General features: G+C 35.4%; 1 non-coding gene across 1 annotated transcript; it reads left to right on the top strand.

Annotated features, from left to right (window-relative positions):
• Positions 1-10326: 10326 nt before the first annotated feature.
• Positions 10327-10432, top strand: LOC126377966 (U6 spliceosomal RNA). Its single transcript, XR_007568023.1, has one exon. It is a non-coding gene; the product is annotated as a U6 spliceosomal RNA (small nuclear RNA).
• Positions 10433-11682: the final 1250 nt, after the last annotated feature.

An 11682-nucleotide genomic window follows, 5' to 3' on the forward strand; every position in this document is an offset into this window, starting at 1 on the left:
GGCTGTATAAAACACACGTTAAATCTGCACAACGCCATCTATATTGTTTTTGGTGAACGTAGCTTTGAAAGTCCCTTATTGTCTTTTAGATTGCCATTGGTGCTAATTCCTGTAAATACCATCTAATTTTATTTTAAGTTATATCTGTCATTTTCTTATCCGCCGAAAAAGAAAGGGACGGGTAATCGACAAGCATAAAATTTATGGAACACACGTCAATTTTAAGCACAAATCTAAACCAACCGTCTAAAAATTTTACATCCGTCAATAACCCGACACAGTTAATTAAGTAGACAGCACGTCAAACGGATTGCATACCAGCGACGTACCTTTTCATTCGCCCGGGTTATTCATTCATTTACTCATTCTTCCTAAAATTAAGAGCTGTGAATCATCCGTCCCTTTCTTTTTCGACGGATATAAAAATGACGGATATAAGTTAAAATAAAATTAGGCGGTGTTTGCAGGAATCGGGGCCATTAGCCTCCTCATAACTTTGTTGCCGTGGCTTTAAATATCTATACACGGATCTATAAGTCAGTACAGTACCCATAAGTCAGATTGTCAATCAATATCTGAACCACACACGGCGGTCAAATGACGGTTACCTGAGATAGGGCGCGTACCTACAAACCGACGGCACTCGGTCATCGACGAATTTGTCCAGCCAAGTAGTTATTGCCATTTGCGGCAAATCTATAATAAGAAACAACAAATAAAAAAAAAACGTCGACAGCGTTGTAGGGGGACTAAACAGGCTACATTGGTACAACGTGAGTCGAAGGGTGGAACAGTGGTATGAAGCCTGTTGGCAACCCAACAAAATTATTTTTTACTAATATTTTACAACGAAAAAGACCAAGAAGAGCTTACATGGAACAGATTAAAGAAAGGGTTAACGTCGTGTCTTATAGGGAAGTCAAGGAATTGGCCTTTGATAGACTGGAATGGAAAATGCTACACCGACAAGAGCGTGGCTCTTAAATTGATGATGATGAATATTTTACAATGACAATTTTAGGTCTCTCTGAAGAACTATACTAGCGATATACTATACTGGATTATAATTAGTAAAAAATAATTAGCAGTAATAATCAGTGCGTCTCATTACAGGGGGGTTAATAGGGCCATATCGAAGCAATTCAGGTAATATTGCAATTTGATATTTCCGCATATAAAAGTAAATGCGCAATGCAAATAAATGGATGTGGCCTTTTTAACCCTCAATAGTGCTACAGAACAAAAAACTCAAGTTCGGTGTATTCTGTAAGTACAGAACAAAGCCTTTTCTTGCTTCAATTTGTCCAGCCAGGCTTCAGCCATAAGAACTTGCGAAGTGACATAATATCATTGTAAACTTGACCATCAACTGTTTAGCAGTTTTCTTTTCTCGTGTGAGCGGTGATACCAGCGCTCAATTACTGGACCACGTACAGGCCGTTATGTTAAAAAAAAACACAGATTTTGAAGTCAGTTTTTTTTTTAATTACTTTCAGTATTTTTTTTAATTGCACCATCCCGCATCCAAGTTGTTTGTAAATGTTTGTTTCCTTTTGGTGGTTGCCTGGAAGAAATTGCTCTAGAGCAATAAGGCCGCCCAAATTGTACTGTATTCATGTGTTATGTCTGATTGTTGAAATTTTAGATCTGTGCAATAAAGTATATTTGATTGATTTGATTTGATATTTTTTTTCTGCCAAGTACGAAAAACGACAATAAATAAAAAAAGAAATCACAAACGTATGTGGAAGTATTCCTAACCGAACTGTAACTACACTGTAATCGAACTGTAAACTAGACGAGTTAAAGTATCAATCCGGATCATTCGGCCACATGTCAGCTGAAATGACCGGCCGTTGACCCGACTTAGTCCGCCGATGGAGACTTCCTTACTACAATTTTAATAATTTTATAAGTCAAGGTGTGGACCCGCGGTATCACATGCATTGGTTATTTGTTTTATAATCTGTTAGTATTTAATCTTTACTCCAATAAATGAATTAAAATATTTTTTTAGACGCCGATACTCACATGTATCACATTGGTCTAGCAGAAACCTCGGGGAGATTTGGGTACTTAGTTCGTCTTACGATGGATGTACCTCTGACTACCCTGATTGGGATGTAGTCGTGAGCTTGTTATGTTTAATCATTTTCAAGCAATGTATTTTTAAGGCTCATCCCTAATCCTATCACGACAGGTAGACCTACTAATGTATGGGAAACTTGTTACAGCTCTAATGCATGTAAAACAAAATAGCTAATTTATATTTATTTATGGAATAGAATAGCCATTAATTTCTTCTAGGCTTCAATTACTTTTATGCTGGATTACTAGGGAATTAAAAAAATGCGTTCACCTTCTTGTCTTCCTAGAAATAGTAAAAGTCGACTGAGGAATTATAATGTACAAAACCACGTGACAAAAATAAGTAGAAGACAAATTTTCACATGAAGTCCTAAGATGAATATAATGAACCGTATGGTGATAGATGAACACATCTCACATCACATCATGTAAAGTTTCTCTGTCGGTAACACAAACATTAGATAAGCTCGAGACTACATCCCAATTGGGGTAAGCAGAGGTACAACTATCGCAAGACGAACTAAGTACATACCCACACCTCACCGATCATTTTGTTATTGCTATGTGATAGGTGGTCAGCCGTATCGCCGTCTATAAAGTGCGAGCCAACTGTGTCAGTCTGTATTCAGCATAGAAATCAATTAGGATTAAAAAAAGTGAAATATTTTTACAAGTGACTCGACTCCACGGCGAGCTGTGTGCGGACGGGTCAACCGGCGTGTCTCGACTGACAACAAACACGCTAATAACGATAATTACCTACTCTCGGACACTGTGACTGGACTTACTGGCAATCGCTCTAGACACCAGGGATGTAGGTCAGCTTTAATTATGAACTTTAGATTTGTGGAATAAAAACCATAAAACATTAAAAAAAACCGTACTGCTCAGCGAAATTGCAGACGAGAGTTCCCAAGCGCACGCATTCCCCTCAGCCGAAATACAGTCATGACATGAGCAATATCATGTACCCACTTTAGTACCCTGTCGCACTATCATGATTGATATTCAATGAGACTTACGGTTTAATTTGTCAAAAAAAGTTAATGTGACATGGTTTCAAAGTGTATACATATTAGTACTCGTGACCGCACATGAACGTTCGGTTCGTGTTTTGTTAAATGTGTCACGGATTTGTTTTGGTACGGTTACGAGTACTAATATGTATACACTTTGTAACCATGTCACATTCACTTTTTTGACAAATTAAACCGTAAGTCTCATTAAATGTCAAATATGACAGTGCGACAGGGTTCTAAAGTGAGTACATGATATTGCTCATGACTGTACCTATGCGTTTAGAGACGGTATTTTATTCTTATGAATAAAGAGGCAAAAAAAAATTGTGTAAAATATTGTGTGTGATTAGTGTTTTTTTATTAAATAGGGAACAGGAAACTTGTAGACCCTCATTATAATTACTTTAAACCATTTAAAGTGATTTTATATAACGTATAGATACTCTACATGAATAAATCTTCATTTCTGAATTTCAGAACTAGGGAGTTAAAAACGCCACATCAAAGCATTTCACCAAAAGCAATATTGCTATTTGATATTTGTTTGCATTGCGCGATTACTTTTATATGCGCAAATGTCAAATTGCTATATTGCTTTGCTTTGCTTTGGCTAGTTTCCAACTAGTCAAATCAGTTACTTTTTACTAAACGTCAAAACACGAAATCACTATGGAATTTGACTTCATAGAAAAACGTGACAAAATGTCGCACTTAATACACTTTTCTTTATTAACATTCTTAATTAAGTTAAATAGAAAAATAAAAAGTTTTTAAAAACTTAAACTGTCTTTATTTAGTAAAAATAAAAATTTCATACTTTATATATTTTGATCTATGAAACTACCCTATTGCTTCGATGTGGCTTTTTTAATCTTGGTATGAAATGTATTTACCTGCAGACGTCGAATTTTAATATTTTAAAATAACCAGTTGTAGAATAAGTATATATTTATTTATTTAATAAACACTAGACTAGACACTAGTGAAGTGATTGCATCAGCACAAGTGCTGCCTGTGCTTTCAAAATAATAATAAATTTATTACTATTATTTTATTCTATTTCCGACGTAATCATTAATATATTAAGGAACAAGTATATTTACTTAAAAAACAGGTAGGTATTACAGGTAACAATATCAAAAAATATCTCTTATTTGTACACATTAAAATAGTAAATAATGACAAAAAATAGGTACAAAAGGTAGACTAATCTCTAAAAGAGATCTCTTCCAGCCAACCCCGCATAGTATACGTAGGTATTATATCGTAGCTGATACATGATGTCGCGAACTGACGTATCTGCCACTATTTAGTGAAATTGCTTTGCACCTTTTACAATTGTTAATAAGACACAAATCAGTTTAGCAAAAAAATTCTGATAAGTCAGTTAGCAAAGTTAGCCACGATATTACAGGTTGAGATACTGTATTGTTATTAGTTAGGTATAGTTATAGGCGCATGAAACATTCGGCAAAAAAAATATTAAGTATACATATAAGTAATAATTGACGATTCAAAGTTTAACTATGCCTATTTTCCCATCTGAATATGTACTTACTTACCTATAAATATTTTTGGGTTTGAGTCAACACTTTGACTCAGAATGCGTTTCAAAGGTATATGATCAGTATTAGGCTAGATTTCCCTTCGCGGATGAGAAGGTCAGACAGGCAGTCCTTTCTGTAAAAAATCGGACCTGTCAAATCAGGTTATGTAAGCGGAGCCTGTGAAAAACGAGATAACGCTTCTAGGAAAGTGACGATGATTAGTTGAGTCTCAGTTTAACGAAAATCATAAATAAAATATATATTTAAAAAGTAAACAATCAAAATTACTATTTCCACCGATATTATTCCGTGACCCATTTCGCGCAAATCCAAACAGCGTAACCATATAAATCTAAAATCTTGTCACAACAACTAAAAATGTCAAACTAAATTATAAATTCAAATTCCGATAATCCTAACAAAATGCGGACATCTTGAAATTCTAATGACAAATTCCCTCCCAGACCCCATTACTGAACGAAACGAAAACCAAACGAAAATCCAATAAACGCTCCCTCTTCCAAACTTCTTCCGAACTTGCACCACTATTCCAACTATTTTAGCCACGCCCTCTTAACACAACTGCTATGTACACTCGTCTCTTTCTAACTCACCTAAAATCTAGTCTTTAAAGTGAGACGGGGCATCCGTTACCGCATGCATTGTTATTATAGTTTTAGGGTCCGAAGGCAGAACGTCATAACTCGCAAAATTGGATACATCACTTTGATCTTTAAGAAGCTGTTTTAGGAACTATATTGAAGTAAAGCTGATAGAAGTTGCGATGTTTAAATACGAAGCCCAAGACGGAATAGAGCAACATTTTTCCGCGAGCGATTCGCTAGCGTAAGGTGACGCCGTAAGAGCTATAGTGGCGTAAAAATGACCAACTTAAGACGTTCTTGAAAAAAAATACGCGGGGTCTAGTTATTCTCTATCGACGTCTTGCGCAAGATGGCGGCGAGAGGCGTTCGGAATTCAAATTTCTCGGAGGAATAGGTGGGGTGTTTATTTTATACGGATATTATAGCGGTCGACCTTTCAGCCGCTTGAGCGCTGTATTTAAAACTGTATGAAAACGTCTTTTGTACCGTCTAACAAGTAAGTTTTAGCTTTACAACAGAAAATTTATGTTGGGATGTAGTTACTAGGCTATACTGCCTTTATAAATGTTGTCTTCGACGTTAAGTGTTTAAGAAACTAACATTTTAGGTTTTTTGACGGCGGCGACAAGTACCTAATTGTATTCATTAGGTTACATACTTTTACCTGCGTACCGTTTAAACAACATTACTTTTAAAGAATAATACTCATTATATTTTAATTAAAAAACACTAAAACAGAGTAACAAACCATGTCCTTGTTCTGTTCTAGAGTGATTGCGAGACATATACCTAAGATGTTAACAATAATTTTCGGGATTTTATTACGATCCAGTTTTAAGAAATATCTTTCGAAATATTCAAATCTAAACCCACGAATTCCCATGACTTTATTGACCTCAAGAATACCCTTGGTTACTCCAATTTCTTTACAAATCCAGTATCGAATCAAAAACGATAAAAATCCTGTTTCGACCGGTTTTATTTAGTTTCAATTTTCTTGTGAGAATTTGAGGGTAAATAGTGTTCTCAATCGTACTAGTTTTTACGAACCTGTTGCGTATAACAGGTATTTTTTTGTATCTTGTCAAAAAGGGGTGGCTCCCCCTTAAGATGCTTTTTTTTATTATAAATTAGTGCCATCGTCTTGTTGTTGAATTTGAATTTTAATATGTGTATTTTTGGGTTAACGTTATTATTGTGTTCCTGATCGCCTGATGAAAATCAAATTTTACCATTCGACATTTTTTATTATTATGATTTATTCAAAGTAACAATAAACATTTTACAATCAAAACGGTATCTCATAAACCTATCGCCAGGTTTTTCTGTACACCGCAACTCATCGTCTGTTGCGATGATTTATTTATAAGTAGGGTAAGGTGGTGCAGGAGTGCGCACTTAAAGTTCAATTAGTTCTAAAAATAAAACAAAAGCAATTAGGAAAATCAACTCTATTAAATATTATACAGTAACTAATAGACTATTATTTGGAATATATTATTTTCATCTATAATAATTATCTTTGGACGTATTTCAATTAAATCACAAAATGAGATTTGCGCACTCTTACACTCAGGTGTGTGTAAGAGTGCGCTATGAGACGGATAAGAGTGCGCAGTTTATTTGTCCACGCAAAAGTCACATATGTAAGCTCCTACGCCTGTATACGCTGTACATTTTTCATGCCACCAGTTTTTGCATCCGGAGCACTCAATCCAGTCTTCATCAATAGGTTTTTTATATATTACGTCGCACCCTCCAGATTTCCACTTTTTTATTTTGGGAGCATTCTTAGGCTTTTTAGGCGTCTTAAAATCTAATCGAGGCTTTTTTGGTATTTTGTTCTACTTTTATCGGAAATGTAAGATCATATCTTCCTGATTTGGTTGCAATTGAAGTTCTGAGCAACCTCTTTCTTAAAGTAGATACCGCAATTCCAAGAGATTTAGCAACCGATCTCTTACTTCACCTCCATTGACGCGTTTACGAGCTTCTTCTTTCTAATAACGAAAGTGGTCAATTTTGTCGGTCAGTTTTCCTTTATCTTCTGGTAATGCTGCAAGTCAATAAAAATTGCATAAAAAATAGAAATCACTAAAATATCCACCGTAGTGTAAGAGTACGCACGCGCCATCTTACACATCCTCGTAGTGCGCACTCTTACATTTTTTCTCAAATCGCAGTAATGACTTTACTAGCACCATCTCTGCGCAGCGATTATAATTATTTCTTTCGAGCTGCAAGTTGACAGGTTAGGTTGTTTAATAATTGTAATCAAATACTTGTAGTGGGTTGTTTTTTGAAACAATCACACATTGAAATAGTTGATATTTAACATAAAAAGCATTAAAAAACTTCTGGCTTACCTGAGAGACACAGTTTTCACTCAATCGCGATTATTTTTGGGGAGCGTAAACCGGCATAGTAGGTGTTCAAAACATGATTGAAATTAGCAGCAAATATCTTTCAGTTTTTGCACAGAGCCATATGCGCACTCTTATCGCCTGCGCACTCTTGCACCACCTTACCCTATACCTACTAGCGACCCACCGGGCTTCGCTCGGGTGCAATGCTAAGGAAAAAATGAATTTTTTTAGGACATCACATTAGAAACCTCAAAAATAATAGTTTCTCCTTTCTATTTAATGGATGCTATTATACATATAAACCTTCCTCTTAAATCACTCTATCTATTTAAAAAACCGCATCAAAATCCGTTGCGTAGTTTTAAAGATTTAAGCGTACATAGGGATATAGGGACGGAAAAAGCGACTTTGTTTTATACGATGTAGTGAAGTATATTCCCGTCAAATCACCTCAGAAACTCATCCGAAGCACGTCTAATTTTAGCCCTGTACACAATGCCCCGTAGGTATATCGTAACAGGAGGCGTATTGCCTAAATACGACCCGCCGGGGTCAAGGCCGGCCGATGTCCGGCGATTGTCCACGTCGACACACTACCCCAAATAAACGGCTGATGGATGCGGTTTGACAATACGCGTCTCACTGCCAAATTGCCTGGATGTTTCTAGATGTATTTAGTTAGAATGAATAAAATAAGGTGATAAGGTAATCCCTAATAAATAGCGCAGGACCAATCGTCGTGGAGATCCTTGGGGGAGGCCTATGCCCAGCAGTGGGCGTCGTACGGCTGATGATGATGAATAAAATAATAGAATAGAACAGAAATAGTTTATTATAAAAGGACGCCACACAAAAAAAAGACAACAACATCATATCTTTCCACTAAAACAATTACAAAAAAGCAAGACGGATGTTTGTCGAAATGATCATAAGGTGGTGGTGGACGTCCTGAGATAAAAGGGCCTCACTCAGCACAAGTCGCGGCGTGAACCACGACGCTGATATTATGTGGACCCTATTTAACCGGATTTTGAACGAATAAAAATATTATTATAACCACTTTTTATTTGCGAAAATAGACTGTCAGAATCGTAGCCAGTGATTTTAATGTCTCTTCTTACTCTAATCGAAAATATGGAAGATCTTATGGGTAAAGCGGGACTTTCCAGGCTACGTTCCTCGAAAACGTAAAATGGAATATCTTCTTAATATTCAGAAAAACGTCGGTAACTGAACTTTATACTTATTTCATAATTATGTTATACTTATCTACTTGTCATATATTGTTTATGAATCTCTCTCGTTATCTGTGGCTTTTATTTTACACATCTGTTTATTTGTCGTATCTATTATGTATACTTTAACCCCTTGGCATACTATCTACCTTTGACTAATACTTTCATATTTTTCGTAATCCCTTAATTCATATATTTTCTTCATAATTATATTTGCTTATTTTCTTATTTATTGTAAGTAAATCCCGACACTTTTTGTTGGCACGATAGTTCAAAGTAGAATTGGCGATTACTCCACCGACAAGAGCGCAGCTCTTAAATAAAGGGAGAGATGTTAGGAAAATAGGTGTCGGCTTACTGACCATATGGATCTAAGGATGGTATTAATAAACGAATCTCAACTGAGACTGCCCTCAAGATCATGCTCAAGACTCTGTTTTTATATGAGAACTGTCACATTGACATGATCTTGAGGGCAGTATCGAAGCTGAGATTACTTTATTAATACCACCCTAAGAATTTCGCATGGACAGGAGGAGAACCCGGCAGTATAAATTTACTTTTTTTAAAGCTTTTTGCAATGATTAACACGCTCGTTCCGGCTTGATAAGTTGCTGGTTTGAGTCTCGTCGGAACCAAGTTTTTTTTCGATTTCATTTGTGTGTTTTTCTTAATTAATGAATCGATCATCACTAATTTAAGAGCCACGCTCTTGTCGGTGTAGCATTCTCCATGCTACTTTTTTAGGGAAAAATAGAGCAGTGGTTTTCGTCTTGCCTTCCGCCCGATAAATCGATATCAGATTATTATTCTAAATTTACACAAACAAAATAATCAAGTAAGTAAAATCTTTATTTCGTCCACAAAAATACATGGTAATATTTGTAGCGGCTGGAATCTAAACTAGGATACACTGTGTTTTAGGACTACAGAAAATTACATTAAAAAAGCCATAACATATTATTATGTTAGTTAGGTGTGTAAAATATTTCACATATCTAATATAATTTAAATTATATCAATACTGTTAACATTTATAATGGTTAGAGAAAACAAGCAAACGACAAGATAGTTTAGTGGTCGAGTACAGTCCACCGGTCAGTGAGATCGCACGTCGACCCAATACGACAATCGTGACCGTATCTCTCACCACACTACAAGGCCCCTACTATTTGTCCAAAATATCAATGAGGAAATTTAAATCGAAGCAAATTGAGACCTCGACCAGACTTGAACCCGCAGCTCTTGTCAAACCGAGACGAACGTGTTTATTTATTTATTTTGATTGTATTTATTTGGGAAACAAACAGCTATAACATTGGTACCGATTCCTGTAAACACCATCTAATTTTATTTTAAATTATATCTGTCATTTTCTTACCCGTCGAAAAGGAAAGGGACGGGTAATCGACAAGCATAAAATTTATGGAACACACGACAATTTTAAACACAAATCAAAAGCAACCCTAAAAAAATTATATATACTAAAATTGGAACGATGCGATACAGAGAAGATTAGCATGGACCCTGCGTAAGGATGACACGCAAAATCGTGAAGCGTTCCACATTTTTCGGCCATTTTCATTATGAAATTCGTACTAATTTTGTATGCTGTGAGACTGTGAGTTACCTTGCCCACCATATTATCAGCTATTAGTAATCTAGCCTATTATCTAGCACCAGGAGTAGCGGCGTGGTTGGTATTTGTGTATAGTGTGGGTGGCTAATTGTGCCGGTCATCGGCATGTTGTCGTGATTGTAGACTTAATGTTACGTGTCTTTAGCTCCAATGTGACTTGTCTCCTCGTTTTGGTTGTCGAACTGTCATTCTTAATTTGAAATTCGGAAAATCGAGATCTATCTTTTCCGTAGAACTTTAGAATGTTTAAAAATGTAGTAAATGTAGAATTCTTAATCGTGTCTATTTTAAGTCTTGTGATTACACGTGGCTCTCTCTGAAGCAAAATAAATATTTGAGTCACGCCAAGAAAAGAATCTGCACACTCCATTCGGCGTCACGGTCGTATACTTGTACGTGTACGTTATCTGTAAACATTTTAACCTGTTTCAAAAATGGTGAAATATACCAAATTAATTATAAATGTGAATCCAAGGACTTTCCTTAAAATGTTAAATATTATCATACAAACAAGGCATATGCATAGGCATATGCCTACAAATAAATGACGCCTATTTCCCGTGATATTGCCTTGTGCCCGCCCGTATTTTCCCGTGTTTCTTAAATAGCGTAATATCTTAAATAAAATATTAGTAGGTATATTACTTTTGATAATAGGCTTACTTATAATATAATTATGTGCCTACTAACTAGGACTACCTCTACAAAATTACAAATTTATTAAATAATAATAATTTATTAAATTTCTACATTTCTATTTTTTTTATTTAGGTATATTACTTAAATATACTATTATTATTATTGCGTATGGCAAAAAAAATATCCTGCGTGGATCATACATCTAGCTTAGCTCCCTCAACCAAGTCAATATAAAAAAATACATTACACACTAAGCAACAACAGTACGTGCAGAATGATTATTATTTTAAAACAAAATATTTAGTAACAAAAGACGAATTTTGAACACTAACACTTTATTACAACATTTTTAATAAGTTACCGACACATTAATTTCTTTCAGGCAACAATTACAACGAGCCCAGAATCAAACAAAAGTACTTAAAGTATCTTGTTAAAAAATCTTCATTTTAGAAATTTCCACGTAATATATATTAGTAAGCAATATATTAAGTATATTTAAGTATATATCTTGCCGACGGCCCGGGTTTAGCGGTTCAAATGA

Source organism: Pectinophora gossypiella, chromosome 24 (assembly GCF_024362695.1).
Source record: "Pectinophora gossypiella chromosome 24, ilPecGoss1.1, whole genome shotgun sequence".
NCBI lineage: Eukaryota > Metazoa > Arthropoda > Insecta > Lepidoptera > Gelechiidae > Pectinophora > Pectinophora gossypiella.